This window comes from Lynx rufus, unplaced genomic scaffold, assembly GCF_022079265.1.
Source record: "Lynx rufus isolate CCGP_SWC_20201006 ecotype Redwood Valley unplaced genomic scaffold, mLynRuf1.p SCAF_15, whole genome shotgun sequence".
Classification (NCBI taxonomy): domain Eukaryota; kingdom Metazoa; phylum Chordata; class Mammalia; order Carnivora; family Felidae; genus Lynx; species Lynx rufus.
The window spans coordinates 42,926,354-42,945,073 of record NW_025814829.1 but is presented as its reverse complement, the minus strand read 5'-3'; the positions used below and the strand labels follow the sequence as shown (position 1 = coordinate 42,945,073).

Genomic DNA, 18,720 nt, shown 5'->3' with positions numbered 1-18,720 from the left:
TAGAGAGGGAGGGAGCCAAAACATAAGAGACTCCTAAAAACTGAGAACAAACTCAGGGTTTATGGGGGGTAGGAGGGAGGGGTGGGTGGGTGATGAGTATTGAGGAGGGCACCTGTTGGGATGAGCACTGGGTATTGTATGGAAACCAATTTGACAATAAATTTCATAAAAAAAAAAAAAAAAAAAAAACACAAACTCTGTGGACCTGAATTTGAACTAAAATAATCAACAGGAACGAATAAACATATTATTTTACCTTAAAAAAAAGAAAAGAAAAGTTCAGATAACAGGTCGACTTTCACTTAGATGCAGATAATCACAAGGCTGTTACCTTCTCAATATAAGGAGAAGAGCATCTTTATATGAATGTGTAAAGCACTCACTCAAGTTGATTAATCACAAAACAGGAATTCAACAACAAAAAAACTGCTGTCTTTGTAATATATAATTTAAATAATCAAAAAACTACAACAAAAAACAAACCTAAGGCAAAAACACTGTGGAAGAGTACTGAACTGGAAGTCAGAAGACCTAAGTTCTAATCTTTCCTCCATCATAACTGGATAGGAGAATTTACTACTGTGCTCCTACTTCTCCAACCTGTAAAATTAAGGGGCCGGGGAAGAGATGACTCTAAAGTTATTTTCAGCTCAAAAGTCTTATGATTCCATGAATCATAACTGAAGCATATCATATTTTGTTTTCATATTTTAGGAACCCTAGACAAGCAGATCAAATTAATAGAAATTAAGAGTAAATTATTGATGCCCTTCTAGTATACAACTACACAATGTGTAAAATTGCTTTAAAACTAATTTTCAGAGTTCTTTTCGAGTACGTTAGTCATTTTAATGCACTCCCTAAACTTGACTGGATCCAGCAATTCCTTATTTAAAAGTTTTCCTAAACTCTTGGTGTGCTAGGCTTTCCTTTTATCTTTCATTTTCTATTCCTCTTCTCCTTCCAACACTATTTATATTTTAGTATGCTTTCACAGTGATCATTTTGCCTATTTCCTACACCTTTACTACGTCTGGTTTTTATGCCTTCCCTATCCATGATTTCATTTTTGATTCGAAGTGCCTCTAATCCAAAAAAAAAAAAAAAAAAAGTGCCTCTATTCACCTAATTAGATATTAAGAGTTCTGAGGTCCTCAAATTTCAGATTTATTTCCTATGATGCAACTCATTTCCACACTATCAGAGACACAGGACATTTGCTAGCAAATTCACACATATTATTCAGTCATTCAAAACTTAAATTTTACATGTTGACATTTTTTATATTCCATGTGTTTTCACCACTAGCAACCTGCTTGCTTAAAGTCTAAGAATTTTGACTTTTAAATACTTTTTAGAATATTGATACATGCTGGAGAAACCAAACCAGTTTCAAATTCAAAATGTCACCTAGTAAAAGTGGAGAGGAAAAAATAGCACCCAATATTTAATTTGTCAAAACTCTGCCACTCAGTCTTTTTTGGTAGGCCTAAGAAAAAAATTCATTGCATACTATAACTATAAAAGGTATTGAAGTTTCTTTGGGGATCTTACCACATTTCTTTAAGATGCAAGTGATACTTAGGGGATCTATACAAACAAATTTAAATGATTACAGAATTTAACTCTAAGTCCTCAAGTTACCATTTTTTTCTTTTCTTTTCTTTTTTTTAGTTTATTTATTTTGAGAGAGCGAGGGTGCGCTCAGGGGAGGGGCAGATGGGGGAGGGAGGGGAGGAGGGAGAGAGGGGGAGAGAGGGAGGGAGGGAGAGAGAGAGAATAAATATTAACCTCAAGCAGGCTTCTGTGCTGTCAGCACAGAGCCTGATGCAGGGCTTGAACCCACAAACCATGAGATCATGACCTGAGCCCAAGTCAAGAGTGGGACAATTAACCAATGAGCCACCCAAGTGTCCCCCTAAAGTTATCATTTAAAAATATAAATACTTGAAGTGACTGGCTAAGTAGGAAGAACATGTGACTCAATATCGGGGTCATGAGTTTGAGCCCCAGGTTGGGTATAGAGATTAATTAAAAAAAAAAAAATCTTAAAAAATTGTAAATATAAGTACTCATTATCAATTCACTTTTTTACTCCCTTCTTCAGTGGTAGAAGTCAAGTCCCAGAGAGAAATGATTCTTAACTAGATTTGATAAAAACTCACTGTATCTAGTACAGTGCTACATAGTCTATGGCTATTTTAGACTCATAACTTGTCTCTCTGCTTTCATCCTTGTCCCCAAGAGTTTATTCTCCACAAAGTCAGACTGAACCTTTTAAATATAACCCCCACAGTCCAAGATTCCCATCCTGCTCAGAATAAAGTCCTAATTCTTTATGATGGTATGCAAGCCTTCCATAAACTGGCCCTCAGCAGTCTCCCTCATCCCCCGTGCTACTTTTACCTTCTTTTACCTTCTATATATTATCTCCCAACATTCTCCCACCAGGTCAGTCCTCTCTAGCCAGTCTAACCTCTGCCACTCCAGAAGGATACTTCTGCCTTGAAAATATTCTCCGAAACTTTGTCCTTGATGATCCTGTTCCTAGAATGCTGCTCTGAAAGCCCTAAGTCTCATTTCTTCAGATCATTCAATTCTCTGCTGAAATGTTACCCTACCAGAGGATTTCTCTGACCATTCTATCTAAAACAGCACCTCCCCTATTGGTCTGTCCTAGAAGTCATCATCATTTACAACTACATGGATGGAACTAGAGGATATTATGCTAAGTGAAATTAGTCAGAGAAAAACAAATACCATATGATTTCACTCATATGAGGAATTTAAGATACAAAGCAGATGAACATAAGGGAAAGGAAGCAAAAATAATATAAAACCAGGGTGGGAGACAAAACATAAGAGACTCTTAAACACAGAGAGCAGAGGGTTGTTGGAGGGGTTGTAGGAGGGGGGATGGGCTAAATGGGTGAGGGGCATTAAAGAAGACAGTTGTTGGGATGAGGATTGGGTATATAGGGGATCAATCACTGGAATCTACTCCTGAAATCGTTGTTGCCCTATATGCTAACTTGGATGTAAATTTAAAAATAAACTTATTAATTAAAAAAATAAGTCCTCTCCACATGATGTAGTAAATAAATAAACACTGAGTGGCTGTCTCCACCCACTACAATGTAATCTCCACGAAGGCAGGGAGTTTCATTTGTTCACTAACATATTCCCAGTGCCAACAAAGTGTCTGGTTGGTGCTCATTAACTGCTAAGTAAATGAAAATTCGAAATGTACGACTCTAGAAGCCATGCTGTCAACTTTAATTATTCATAAATACTAAAGAAATCCTTTAAATAATATATGTTAAAAGTGTCATTTAAACCGGGAATATCGTTTGACTCTAAGGAGGAGAAGTGGGTGGCTGAAGGGAGAGAGGTGTAGGGCAATTTAATACATACCTCTTAAATCTTGAGCTATATTAATGCATTAACACTATATTAATGTGCTAATAACTGCATTAACTGTAATAACCTGCTAACTTAAATCCTGAACTGTACTAATGTGCTTTTTCTTAATTTTAATAAAATTTTAAAATTTAATAGTAATATCACTGCTGGATTTACAAAAATGTTCCAGTCCAATCCTGCATTTTCAAGATATAGAACACTAGTAGCAAAAATATGATATTCTTTATGTTGTTCTGGGATGTTTTAACAAGATTCTTCAGGAATTTCTCAGGGCAGAAGAAGTTATATGTTCCTTCTTTAATGTTCCCATAGTCTTCTATTAAATAGCAATCACCTTGTCACTAGGAAGTTGTTAACTACATTCACTAGTTAGTTCATTCACATAAGATAAAAGAGCCAAACAATAAGTATGATAATGCCTTTAACTAATTACAGAGTTGTGTGCCAAGCACAAGGTTATCAGAAACTTTGTTACTAACAAATATTCCAGGAGAGGCTCCAGTACATCCAGAACTTAAGGTCCCAGCTCTGGTAATGGGAATGGGTGGGAAGAGCACTGGAAAAGGAAAAGTGGAAGTAGCTTTTCAGTCACTTTCCATTATCCCTTATCATCACAGCCAATCCCCTATTTAGCCAGGAAGTCACTCCCAGTTCTCTGGAAAACAGTGCTCCTCTCAACAGGGCATGAAGGACACATGAAGAAGGTCACTTTCAAAAGTGGAAACCCAGGGGCGCCTGGCTAGCTCAGTCCATATAGCATGTGACTCCTATAGATGTCAGGGTCATGAGTTCATGCCCTACGTTGGACATAGAGCTTACTTAAAAAAAGCAGGGAGGGGGGAGCCAGCATGATAGCAATGAACTCCTTCATGAACCAATACTAGACTTAAAGCCCTTCCTATTTTATACTTGTATTGTACCACAAAGGATGAGAATTATAAAACCAACTTGAAAAACTAAGCACTGATTTCTGCCAGCTTTAAGGTAACAGACTACTGTACTTAATTTTCAAGTTCAGATAATGCTGCATACTTTTCCAACTCCTATATATTAAAAATATGAGACAAGCTGAATCTGCTGTATGAAATCATTTTTTTTTTAATTTTTTTTTTCAACGTTCATTTATTTTTGGGACAGAGAGAGACAGAGCATGAACGGGGGAGGGGCAGAGAGAGAGGGAGACACAGAATCGGAAACAGGCTCCAGGCTCCGAGCCATCAGCCCAGAGCCTGACGCGGGGCTCGAACTCACGGATCGCGAGATCGTGACCTGGCTGAAGTCGGACGCTTAACCAACTGCGCCACCCAGGCGCCCCTGTATGAAATCATTTTAACCATATACACATATTCCCCCATCATTTAAATAATCTCTACTAGTATTAAGATAAAAAAAAAAAAAACACAGGGGTGCCTGGCTGGCTCAGTCAGTAGAGCATGCAACTCTTGATCTCAGGGTCATGAGTTCGAGCCCCACACTGGGCGTGGAGCCTACTGAACGAACACACGAACACACACACACACACGAACACACACACACGAACACACACACACGAACACACACACACGAACACACACACACGAACACACACACACGAACACACACACACACACACACACACACGACTTCTCCCCTGAAATTACAATTAATTACTTCCTAAACTGAAATTAGAAAAAAAAAAATTGACAGTCAATTGGAATCCATCATATAAAAATTAAGCTCAACTATACTTTAAGTAAGTAAATAAAATTCAGTTTGGACCTACACAAAAGCACCATAAATGGTCTTCTGTTTTGTTTCCTTTCTTTAAAAGAAAAAAATAATTTATTGCAAACAAAAAAGGTATAAAAACAAAACAGCAACTGTGATAACTCTATGGACCAGAAATTCTGCCTTTCCTCTAGAGTCAAAATATAACAAAACACAAACCAGTCATCGTTCATTTATTGATTTAGTCATTGTATTGTATACAGAAGGGAACTTAACCAGACTCAGTAGTCATAGAACTAGTTATGAAAAATGGCTGAGAGGACTATTCTGGCTCTCACTACACCACAGGTATGTACAGCTAGCATCCTAGTCATGCCAGTCCATCAATCCAGATGCACAACCAAAAAGCTAATTATCACAACACACTCTCTACTCTTTCCCCATTTTGCTAGGGAGACCGAGATAAAACAAAAAAATGTATTATTAGAATGTCAAATGGAATCTTTCCACCCAACACGGTTATCTCTATAATATCCTGTAAAGTTATCACCTAAGCGCTAATTAAAACAAATTCTGAGTAACTCTTATGCCACGTTTATTTTCAATGGACAATAAAATACTTATTCTTATCCCAGACTGCCTGACTTTCCATTTTCCAAATTATGTTGTCGCAATGGCACAGGATTTCAGCCATTTGTTGTATGTATAAATAGCAGAAATCAGGTGAATTGAGGAGTTAAATCTGATAAGCCAATCTGTAAGTACCTATGTGCACAGAGATATTAAATATATGCTATGCAGAAAATTCGTACATTCATATAGTAGACAAAAACTTTTTAATGAGGAATTTATCTAGAATAAAGAATAAATTTTTGGTCAACCGAAGTATTTTCTGAAACATTAAGTCTGATAACCTTTTCCTAATACAAAAGACTAAATTTTTTCCTAAGACTAAATTTCTTGAAACTTGGCTATTTTAAAAATAGAACTCGGGATGCCTGGGTGGCTCAGTTGGTTGAATGTCCGACTTTGGCTCAGGTCATGATCTCACGGTGAGTTCGAGCCCCGCGTTGGGCTCTGTGCTGACAGCTCGGAGCCTGGAGCTACTTCACATTCTGTGTCTTCCTCTCTGCCCCTCCCCTGCTCGCAGTGTGTCTCTCTCTCAAAAATAAATAAACATTAAAAAAAAATTAAAAAACAGAAGTCAATTTTTTAATATATTTTTCTTTAAAGCATTATTTAATGGCACTTTGTCTACTTAAATTACCAGGAAGAAATCAAGATAATATTAAACTCTTGACTACCTTTAGTAGCAGCATGAATGATCCTGTTATGTGTACCTAAGATCATGGTTCATATTTCTAAGTTAAAGGTCTAAAAGAACACACATGATACAATGGAGAAAATTTTAACAAACTCAAACCATATATCAGCCTCTCTGACTTTCCAAGGAAAAACACAACTGAGAAAATAAATGGGAATCCTTACTTTCCCATACTAAGAAACAAAAATAACCAGTTTTTCTAACATGCTCACATAAATAAGCTTAAGGCATTACCGTCAGAAAAACTGGCCAAAAAATCACACTGTGAATTTCCACACTTTAAAACAGTCTAAAATAGTCAAACTCAGAGAGAGTGTAGAATGATGGTTGTGCTGGGGAGGGAGAGGAAATGAAGAGATGCTGGTCAAACAGTACAAAGTTTCACTCAGGCAAGATGAATTCTGGAGATCTAATGAACAGCATGGTGACTACAGTTAATAATAGTGTTGTGTACCTGAAATCTGCTGAGAGTAGATCTTAAGAGTTTTTCCCATACCAAAAAAAGAAAATGTTGATTAGCCTGATTGTATTCACTTCACAACATATACATATATCAAAACATTATGTTGCATATGTATATCAAAACATCAGGTATCTGTCAGCATACATCAAAATATAAACATACAACCTGATGTTCTAATCAACTGTATACAATTCCAATTTGTCAACTATACCTTTAAAAAGCTGAAAAAAATGCTGCAAGTTCTTCCACACGTGACTATTATTGTCAAATTAATAGATCAAACTAGACCTAAAAGTCTTTTTTTCATGTAAGCAAGTGGGAGTAATAATTTTATTTAAGTGGGAGATAATTTTAAAACTACATATAGTGGCAAGTGGATTTTCTAAGTACTGGAGTATCCCCTAGTGGACTGGTAAGGAACAGGTTTTTGTGCTTATTATGTTGAACTTTGTTAAATCTCGGATCTTAACAGATTCACTAACAATACTAACCCAAAAAGTATGTATTTTCCAATCTTCTTTAACAATATCCTGATGATATAATTTAAAATAAGGGAAGTCATTATGGAAATTACTCAAACTACCTCACTGATCTAAATGTCAACAATGAAATTATGAATATTAAGTAGAGTGCTTCCTAAAGAGCCAGGAGCTGCCAAAAATGAATTTGAGAAACTATGAAAAGGGCCTGAAAATGATTCTTTTACATATCATGTAATTTCTTTTCTTTTCTTTTTTTGTTTATTTTGAAAGAGAGCACATGCACACACAAGCAGAAGAGAGGCAGACAGAGAGGGAGGGAGAATCCCAAGCAGGTCCCACAATGTCAGCACAGCCCGAACCCACGAACTGTGCGATCATGACCTGAGCCGAAACCAGGAGTTGAACACTTAACTGAGCCACCCAGGTGCCCCAAAAATACCATATAATTTCTGACAACATGTGGAATATGAAGAATGACTAAAAAACAATTTTTAAGGCATCAACACCCTATACACAAATGAAAACAAAATAATGACTATTTCATGTTTTGCAATCAAGCAAAATCTACTGAAGAATACAAAGTATACAAAATCTTCTCAATCATACTTGAACACATTGAAAACAATGCTACTCTGTTTCTTCCATCCACACCATCTGAACAGAACACCTTCTGTTCCCCCTATCTAAAACACTCTTCGCACTCCTATCCACTGACCCATTTAATTCCTACCCATCCTTCAAATCTCAACTAAATCAACACTAACTTCCCCAACTAGGTACAATTCTACTATTCTGCTTCTAATGGCATTATGTACCTCAATTTTTACTGATTTATTTAAGAAATGTCTGCTCATTTTATCACCGGGTTATTTACAGAGTTCTATGATCTTACCGGGTTGTTGTGACAAATAAGTGATACCTGTATAAACCACCTTTTAATAATACCAGCCACCATGTAAATGCTATCAGTGGCCCCATTAAACTGGTCCGAGAGAGTGCTTCTGCCATCTAAGATTATTCTTCAGTTTTGTTTCATTGTTAAAAATCCCTTTATTATCAGCATTAACACAGTACTAGAGTAGTTCTACTTTATTGTCAAATTCTTTGATATCCCCCCCTTCAAGTGGTAGAGCTTAATTCCCTACCCTGTGAGTAGAATTAGCGACTTGCTTCTCACAAAAAGAATAAGGTGGAAGAAAACTTGTGTGACTTAGGGATTAGGTCCTAAAAGGTACTGTGGCATTCTGTTCACTCTCTCTCTAGAATTATTTGCTCTGGGGGAAGCCAGCTGCCATATTGTGAGGGTACTCAAACAGTGCTATCAGAGGGATCCATGTGACAAGGAACTGAGACCTCCCACTGGCAACCATCCTGAAAACAGATCTTCCATCCCCAGACAAGCCTTCAGATGACTGCAGCTCCAGTTGGCAGGTTCAGTGGAACCTCCCAAGCCACCCTGAGCCACAATCACTGAGATAAGAAACTTCCGGATTTCATTTTTTTTCATGTTTATTTATTTTTGAGAGAGAGAGAGAGAGAGCACGCGCGCACACACATGGAAGAGGGGCAGAGAGAGAAAGAGGGAGAGAATCTCAAGCAGACTCCGTACTGCCAGTGCAGAGCCCGAGATGGAGCTCAAACTCATGGACCATGAGATCATGACCTAGCTGAAATCAGTCAAAGGCTTAACCGACTGACCCACCCAGGCACCCTGAAACTTCCAGATTTCTTACACTGAGAAATCATGTGAGATTATGAATACCGGTTATTTTAAGCTGTTAAACTTCAGGGTAACTAGTTACTCACCAATAAATATATTGTATTTAATATGTTTAAAGAAAAAAGAGAGGGGCACCTGGGTGGCTCAGTGGGTTAGCACCTGACTCTTGATTTTGGCTCAGGTCGTGATCTTACAGTCTGTGGCATCAAGCCCCTCTACAGTACAGAGCCTGTCTGGGATTCCCTCTCTCTGCCCCTCCCCCTCATGCTCATTCTCATTCTCTCTCAAAATAAACTCTAAAAAAAAGAAAAAAAAGGGAATGATAGTAAATGAAACAGATACTACTAAAAAAGACCAACAACAACAAAATAAACCCAATTCAAAAATGGGCAAGGGATTTGAATAGACATTTCTCCAAACTGGATGTACAAATGGCCAACAAGCACAAGAGATGCTCAACATCACTAGTCATCAGGGAAATGGAAATCAATCCCACAATCAGATACCACCTCCCACCCACCAAGCTACCATCAAAAAAACAAAAAATAAGTGTTAATGAGGATGTGGTAAAATTGGAATCCTTGTGCACTAATGGTAGGAATGTAAAATGGTGCAGCCACTATAGAAAAAAGTACGGCAGTTCCTCAAAAGATTAAAAGAGAATTGCCATATGACCCAATAATTCCACTTCTGGATATATACCCCAAAGAAATTAAAGCAGGGCTCAAAGAGATATCTGTGTAACGTAAGTTCATAGCAACATTATTCACAATAGTCAAAATGTGGAAGTAACCCAAACGGTCCATTGACAGATAAGTAAATAAAATGTGGTACACACATACAATGAAATATCATTCAGCCTTAAAAAGGAAGGAAATTCTGTCATAAGCTACAACATAGATGAACCTTGAGGTCATCATGTTAAATGGAATAAACCAATCATAAACAGACAAATACTCTAGAATTCCACTTATATGAGGTACTTAGTGTCGTCAAATTCGTAGAGACAGAAAGTAGAATGATGGTTGCCAGGGGAAGGGGAAATGGGGAACTAGTTTGTTTAATAGGTACAGGGTTTCAGTTTTACAAGACAAAAAGAGTTCTGGGGATGGATGGTGGTGATGGATATACAATGTGAATACACTAATGCCACTCAAGTATATATTTTTATTTATTTTTAATGTTTATTTTTGAGAGAGAGAACGAGAGCGAGAGAGAGAGAGAGAGAAAGAGAAAGAGCATAGAAGCGGGGTAGGGGTAGAGAGAAAGAGAAACACACAAAATCCAAAGCAGGCTCCATTCTCCAAGCTGTCATCACAGAGCCTGATGCAGGGCTCAAACTCACAAACCAAGAGATCATGACCTGAGCCAAAGTCGGACACTTAACTGAGTCACCCAGGCACCCCTCAACTGTATATTTTTAAACGGTTAAAATGTTAAATTTTATATTCTGTGTATTTCACAATTTTTTTTAAAAAGACCAGACATTTTAAAGAGAATCAAATGGAACATGCAGAAATGAAAAATATAGCAACTGAAATTAGAAGTTAAATTGATAGATTAAACAGCAGATTAGACCAGCTAAAGACCACACTAAAGAAACACACAAAATGTAGCACAGTCATACAGCAAATGAAAACACGGGACAGCAGTTAAGCAACATGAGGACAGAACAAAAGGTCCAACATATGTCTAAACAATGTTCAAGAAAAGAGCAGAGAAAATGGGAAAGAGGCAATATTTGAAGATGTAATTGTTGAGACTTTTCCAGAACTGAAGTTTCAGGAAGCACAAATAATCACTACTGGATAAACAGGAAGAAATCTACACCTAGATACTTTGTAGTGAAAATGCAGAGTACTAAAGACAAAAAGATTGGTAAAACCGGTACATAGAAATGACAGACCGTGTGCAAGAAGGATAATTACACTGACAACTAAGCTCTCAATAGCAATAATGAAACCCAGAGGATAATAAAATAATGTACTGAAAAGGCTGAACACTAAATCAGATAGACCTCACAGCTGTGCAATTTAGCCTACTATGACTCTAAGGGCCCCTATGCGCTCACGAAAAGAGAATAAACTCTCCTCATGTTATAATGAACTACACCTCTTCTCAGCTGCAATGGGGTTACATCCCAATAAACCCACTGTTAAGTAGAAATATTGTAAAATGAAAATGCACTTAATACACTTAACCTACTGAACATCGTAGCTTAGCCTAGCCTACCTTAAAGGTGCTCAGAACACTTACTTTACTTTAGCTACAGTTAGAAAAAATCATCAAACACAAAGCCTATTTTATAATAAAGTACTGAATAACTCATGTAATTCATTGAATAACATACTGAAAGTGAAAAACAGACTGGTTGTATGGGTACAGATGGCTGTGTGTGTATCAACTGCTTACCCTTGTGCCATATCGCTGATAGAACCCTGTGGCTCACTGCCACTGCCCAGCATCACAAGAGTATCATATTGCGTATTGAATTCAAAATTCACAGTATGGTTTCTATTGAATGGTATCGCTTTTGCACCATGGTGAAGTTGAAAAATTCTAAGTCAAACCATCATAAGTCAGAGACCATCTGTAATTCTTCACCTGATGTGCATATCCAAATCCCAAGGAAGGGTGTTTTTTTCTTCAGAATATACCTATTTGGTTCAGTAGCAACATTTTTTTTTTTTTTAATGTTCTAGAGATGATTTCGATGCACACTCTGGTTAAGGAGAGAAGGAGAGGTGGAGGGAGAAAAGGAGAGGAAGGAAATATGATAAAACAAATGAGGCAAAATATTAACAATGGGGGAATCTGGGCAAAGAGCAAATGAGATTTTTTTTTTTTAATTTTTTTTTTTTAACGTTTATTTATTTTGGGGACAGAGAGAGACAGAGCATGAATGGGGGAGGGGCAGAGAGAGAGGGAAACACAGAATCGGAAGCAGGCTCCAGGCTCTGAGCCATCAGCCCAGAGCCTGACGCGGGGCTCGAACTCACGGATCGCGAGATCGTGACCTGAGCTGAAGTCGGACGCTTAACCGACTGAGCCACCCAGGCGCCCCAAGATTCTTAATGTTTTTCTTGCAACCGTTCTATAATCTTGAAACTTTCAAAATAAAAGATATTTTATTTTTAATTATTTTTTTTAGAGTTTATTTCGAGAGAGACAGACAGTGTGAGTAGGGGAGGGGCAGAGAGGGAGAGAGAGAGAATCCCAAGCTGGCTCTGTCCTGTCAGCACAGAGCCCGATGCAGGGTTCGAACTCATGAATCATGAAAAAGACCTGAGCCAAAACCAAGAGTCAGATGCTTAACCGACTGAGCCACACAGGTGCCATTTTTAAATTATTTTTAAAGTAAACTCTACACCCACTAACATGGGGCTTGAGCTCACAACCCTGATATCAAGAGTCACATGCTCTACTGAGCCAGCAAGGCACCTCTAAAAATTATTTTTAAACACACACACACACACACACCAGAATTACACAATTCTGTTTTAAAATGCCATTATACTGGGCATGCGTGGGTGGCTCAGTCAGTTAGGTGCCCAACTCCTGATTTCGACTCAGATCATGATCTCAAAGTTCATGGGATTGAGCCCTGTGTTGGGTTCTGCACTGACAGTACAGAGCCTGCTTAGGAATCTCTCTTTCCCTCTTTCTCTCTGTCCCTCCTCTGCTCTTACGTGTGTGTATGCGTGTGCGTGTGTGTGTGTGTGTGTGTGTGTGTGACAGAGAGAGACGCGCTCTCTCAAAATAAGTAAACATTAAAAATAAAAATAAAATCCACTATCTTTCTAAATCTAAATTTTTAGATTCTAAAAATTCTAATTAGATAAAATGCCCATAAATTAATTCAAGTTGTCCATTACCTGGAAGTATTCATGATAAAAGAATAGATGTTAGATGTGGTCAGTTACTAAAACACAAAACTGTCAGCTAATTCATGACAACCTCACCAGAAGGTATGGAAAACATTCATAAAGGTTCTATACCCCGCACCTCCTTCTTGATTTTGTTCTTTCAATATTCTTAGGGCTTTTTTTAAAGTTTTTATTTTAATTTCACTTAGTTAACATACAGTATTATATTAGTTTCATGTGTATAATACGGTAATTTCATAGTTTAATACATTACCTGGTGCTCATCACCCAGTATTCTTAGTTAAAATATTCATAGCTCTTAAAATAAATCAGGAAAAGTTCCGCTGGGCAATTTTAGAGATAAATTTAAAATTCCATTTTCCAAAACTTAATGCTCTAACCTTTAAACTTCTAAACGTCTAAAACTTCCTCTTCTTTCCTAACCTTCCTACACAATCTCACATCAAACCAATAAAAAGAGAAACACAAACTTCACCTTCTTTTTCCCCTTTAAACTTCTCCAATCTCTTTATATCTTGAAGAGCAGAAAAAGAAATACTAATAATTTTTTAGTCATCAAGAGTAAGACATAATGGCAGAAACTTTATATATATTATCTAATTCTCAAATTACCCTATACAGCAGGTATTATCCTCATTTTATAATGAGGAAATAAAATAAGCTCAATCACAGTTAAACCGGAATTCTTTTTTTCTTAATGTTTATTATTTATTTTTGAGAGAGACAGAGAGAGAGACAAGAGTGCAAGTGGGGGAGGAGCAGAGAGAGAGAGGGAGACACAGAATCTGAAGCAGGCTCCAGGCTCTGAGCTGTCAGCACAGAGCCTGACTCAGGGCTTGAATTCACATACTGTGAGATCATGACCTGAGCTGAAGTTGGACACTTAACCGACTAAGCCACCCAGGTGCCCCGAAACCGGAATTCTAACCCAAATCTGCCTAAGTTCCAAAACCGTGTCCTTCTCCATCACAGTGCATTCTGGAGTCCCATCTGTACCATTTTCAGTTCTCCGCTCAGCATAACGTAGTTCCATACAGTACAGAACCTTAGCACACTGCCCGACACCAAGATCCAGTTTCACAAAAACAGAACCTTAGAGAGAAGTTTCTCAGTCACAAATTCAGAGTTTTTTTCCCTTTCCTACAGACCCCAAACTCACTTTTAGTTTCACTTGTTCAATCTACTATCCAATTTAGACACGACTTAAACTAAAAAATGTCATCTACCTATTGGGTACTTCTGCGTCTACCGGCTTTATAGGAGCATGGTGACTCCAGTTATAAATTTATCCAATCCACTGTTGTGTTGAGGAGGGGTGGTCCCATTCCACCCCCCAGCTTCGATGATTCACTAGGCAGATTCGGAGGACTCTCTACATTGTCATACTCATTATTAAGGCAAAAGGATACAAAGCAAAAGCAGCAAAAAGAAAACGCAGATGGGGCAAAGTCTAGAGGAAATCAGACATATGCTTCCAAAAAGTCTTTTCCCAGGGTAGTCACACAGGACACACTTAATTCCTCTAGCAATGAATTAAAACAACATGCGTAAAATGTTGTGTACGAGTAAGCTCATTAGAGATTTGGCAAGGTTTTTCTCGGGAGCTGGTTAGGCAGGTACCCTCTGCCTACCATGTACCAAAATTCCAGATTGCTAGATGGAAAGCAGGTGTTTCACATAAACCACATTGTACAAACAGTTTAGGAAGAGTGAGCCACTGTTGTGGGAATGGTGGGAACCCTCCTAAAACCCAAGTTCCCAAATATCAGCCAAGAGCCAACCCCATTAAGCAGGCCATTCTAAGGTAACAGTCTCAAGCCCACTAGGTAACTCTTTTCTGCACAACTGAGATGCTCCCTTTAGAAATAACATTTTGTTTTTAGCAATCTGTATTTGCTATACAAAATGGGTCCCCATTTCTCATCATTTTCATCAAGATTTCCTTTTCTGAGATTTTACGTTTTTTCTAACTTATCAGCTACTTATGCCCAAGTTTTAAAAGCCACATGCTATGGTATGCTTAAATTCTATCCTTTGGGAGAATACCTGTGGGGGGAAAATCCTTTTAATATTTAAAGACAACAAAAAATAATCTTAGCACAATGGCATATACATCATTTGATGCAATTTAATACATATTATTGATCATCTATACTGTAACAGAATCAATAACTGTTAATATCTTTTAAAAAAGTTTTAAGTAGGCCTCAGTCCCCTAAGATTTCTACGTATTACCAGTTAATATGCACATTTACAAATTAGCTGTTAACATTGTGGGAACGATAGTCTTTTTTAAATCACCACCTAAAAACTAGCAGTAAACCCACTCTTCCTTCTTCTTAAAAGAAATTAAACAACTCATGACATTTAAAAGGAACGGAATATAACCTTCCTGTCCTCCTCCACATTTCATTTTCAAAAGAGTTAATGCTTCAGACTAAGTATGTTCTGTTCAAAGGGTCATGTAAAAAACTGTAATCACAGGAATATTTTACTCCGGCTTAAAAAAAAAAGGAAAGGATTTTAAATATATGTAGACAAATTTGTACTTATCTGGTTATGTCAGCAAACTGAACAATGCTGGACTCTAAGTGAATTAGTGATTGATCTTTACCCTGCAATAATTGCTGAAATGTCTTCTACTTGTTTCCCTACAATCTCTTCTATTAATGTACGTCCTGTCCTTAAATAAAAATATGAGCTCAGCAGAATGAAGAATACAGAAGCCTCCAAGGAACTTAACTGAGGAAACAGGAAAAAACAATAAAAATTGTACGGCAAAAGTGTGGATGTTAAATAGAGAAGTAAATACAAAAGTCCTAAAAAGAGGGCCCAAAAAACCCTTTCTCCTTTAAGATTTATAAGGTTCAAAATATATACAGTTGACCCTTGAACCACATGGGATTGAACTGCATAGATGCACTTATATGTGGATTCTTTCCAATAAATACAGAACAGTACTATAAATATATTTTCCTTAATTTTTTGAGTATAGTTGGAGCACAGTGTTAGTCTCAGGTGCACAACACAGTGATCTTACAAGTCTACACATTATGCTGCGCTCACAAGTGCAGCTACCACTTGTCACCATGTAATGCTATTACACTATCACTGACTGTATTCTCTATGCTGTGCCTTCTATTCCAGCAATTATTCATTCCATAGCTGAGAGCAGTACCTCCCACTCCCCCTCACCCATTCTGACAATCCTCCCATCTCCCCTCCGCTCTGGCAACCATGAGATTGTTCTCTGTATTTATAGGTCTAATTCTGCTTCTTGTCTGTTCATTTCTTTTGGTTTTTAGATTCCACATTGAGTCAAATAATATGATATTTACCTTTCTCAGTCTGACTTATTTCACTTAGCACAACACCCTCTAGGTCCATCAGTGTTATCTCAAATCAGTAAGGCTTCCGGTCAACAGTAGGCTATTAGAAGTTAAGTTTTGGGGAAGTCAAAAGCTATACATGGATTTTCAACTGTAGGGCGATTGGTACCCCTAACCCCCACAGTGTTCAAGGGTCAAACGTAAAGTGAAGAAAGTAACAAAAAATTGCATGTAAGCTTTGTATACGTTTTGGTTAAGAATATAAACTATGTGCATAAAAGAGGGTTTAAAAGGATATACACCAAAACTTTAATGATTCTCCAAAGAGGAAGGTGGCTTTTGGGGTTTTTTTTTTTTTTTTTTTACTTTTTTAATGTTCTTTTTTTACCTGTAATGAAATATATGCTTTGTAATAACAAAAAATTATTTTTCCTTTCCTTTTGAATAAAGGAAGGAGTACTAAATATACAGCTTTTTTTCCTTTTTTCTAGTTTAAAAGATGAAGGGATTTATTTTTAATAAACATGCTATACTTGGACAAATAATAATATAAAATACAAACATATTACACTTGGTCAGTCTCCTGTGGCTTTGTAAGCTGTCCCTTAAAAGTCAGTCAAAAATAAATAAAGCTAAATATTCCAAGAAAGATCTTCAAGTGAGAAACCAGTTTTGTTACACTATTATCCTATTAGTAGAGATCACACAGCTTCTCACTGAGGTCCTTAAGGTAACTTTTAGGTCATTCTTCATTTCTGTTATTTTCCCAAAGATCATCCTCTTCAAAGTAAAGTTTGTTTTTTTTTAATGTTCATTGCAAATAACAAAAAACTACACTTACACTGTTTTTAGAAAGCTATACACAGAAGCCCCTGCATTAAAAGAAGCATCTTGGTATACTAGAAAGCACAGTCTTAAGTTACATTCCAGGTCGGGCCATACCACTTAATATACATGATTTAATTATTATCAATTTGAAATAAGAGGATCCTTTTACGGTAGACTGTGTTAACATCTCTCTACAAAATACATGCTCACTGTAAAAAAGAAATTCAAATAATATAGACAGTGTGTAGTGTTAAAAGCACAAGTTCCCTTTACATTTCCACTCATACCACCCACCAAGGAGCCTGAGAAAATATTAATAGGATGCTTTTAATAGGCCAGCTAATTGACCTGTTTCACTCACAGCTGTCTGGACCAAGATGAATCTCTTCTGAATTGAAAAGACTCTGAACATTCACTCAGAGATTCTAGAATTTGAACTCAACACAGTTACTAGAAAGAAATTTGGGCTAAGGGTGGGCACAGGGGATGGTGGGGGGGGGGGGATTAGTGTGTTACACAGAACACAGAATTAATATATAGCAAAACAGTAGAGCCAACCATGGTAGTCATTACTGCTCTCCATCAAATATTCCTAGCTGCCTGCCTTTCTAGGCGCATGGCAAAACTGCACCTTTCCCATCCCCTTGTCATGATTTGAGGCCATGCAACTTGCTTTGGCCAATAAAAAATAAGCAGAAGTGATGTATGTCTCTTCCAACTTTTAAAGTTTCCACTAGTACTTGATTTCTCATTCCCTTTCCCCCTGCAATGGCATCTGCCAACATTACATAGTCGAAGACTATCAGTTTTGGGTTCCTGATGACAAAAGATGGGCACAGCCCCTCTCGCACCTCCTGCCAAGCCCCTCCAACATACACACAAATGATCCACTCTGAACATGTAGTGTGAGTGACAAACCTTTAATGTGTTATTCCACTGAGATGGGGAGGGGGCTATTGTTACCAACCCATAACCTACTCTACCCTAACCAGACAGACCAACTGACTGTAAAGTTAATGTAAAAAAACAGGCAAGCAAGAATAGCCAGGAATATTCTGAAAATAAAGAATAATGAAGAACTAGCCCTACTGGATAGCAGCAACAATAAACTAATACAACAACTATAACATTAATTAAACATTAAACACTGTTCTAAACACTTTATATAAATAAACTCACTTAATCTTCCTAACAACTTTATTTGATAGGTGTTATCATCATCTCCAATTTACAAATGAGGACACTAAATTACAGACATTTTAAGCAACTTGGCAAAGGTCATACGGCTGAGAAAGTGGTACAGAAAAGATTTCAAAGCAAGGCAGTTTAGCACAAGTCCATATTCTTAACCACCATGCTATCCTGCACATTATAAAAAGTACCAAAATTAAAACAGCATGATACCAGTGCATACTTAGGCAAATCAGCAGAACAAAAAACTCAAATAGAATTAAACAGACACAAGATTTTAGTATATAAAAAGGTGAATAAAAGATATTTATTCAACAAATAGTTATTTGAAATCCCTATATCCTTTCTTGTCATCAAGTCCAATTT

The 18,720-nt window shown here is 37.3% G+C and overlaps 1 protein-coding gene across 2 annotated transcripts in view; it reads right to left on the bottom strand.

The window, feature by feature from the left end:
• Positions 1-18,720, bottom strand: part of ABL2 (ABL proto-oncogene 2, non-receptor tyrosine kinase) — a 108,037-nt gene that overhangs the window by 70,273 nt on the left and 19,044 nt on the right. The gene's annotated exons all lie outside the window — the stretch shown is intronic.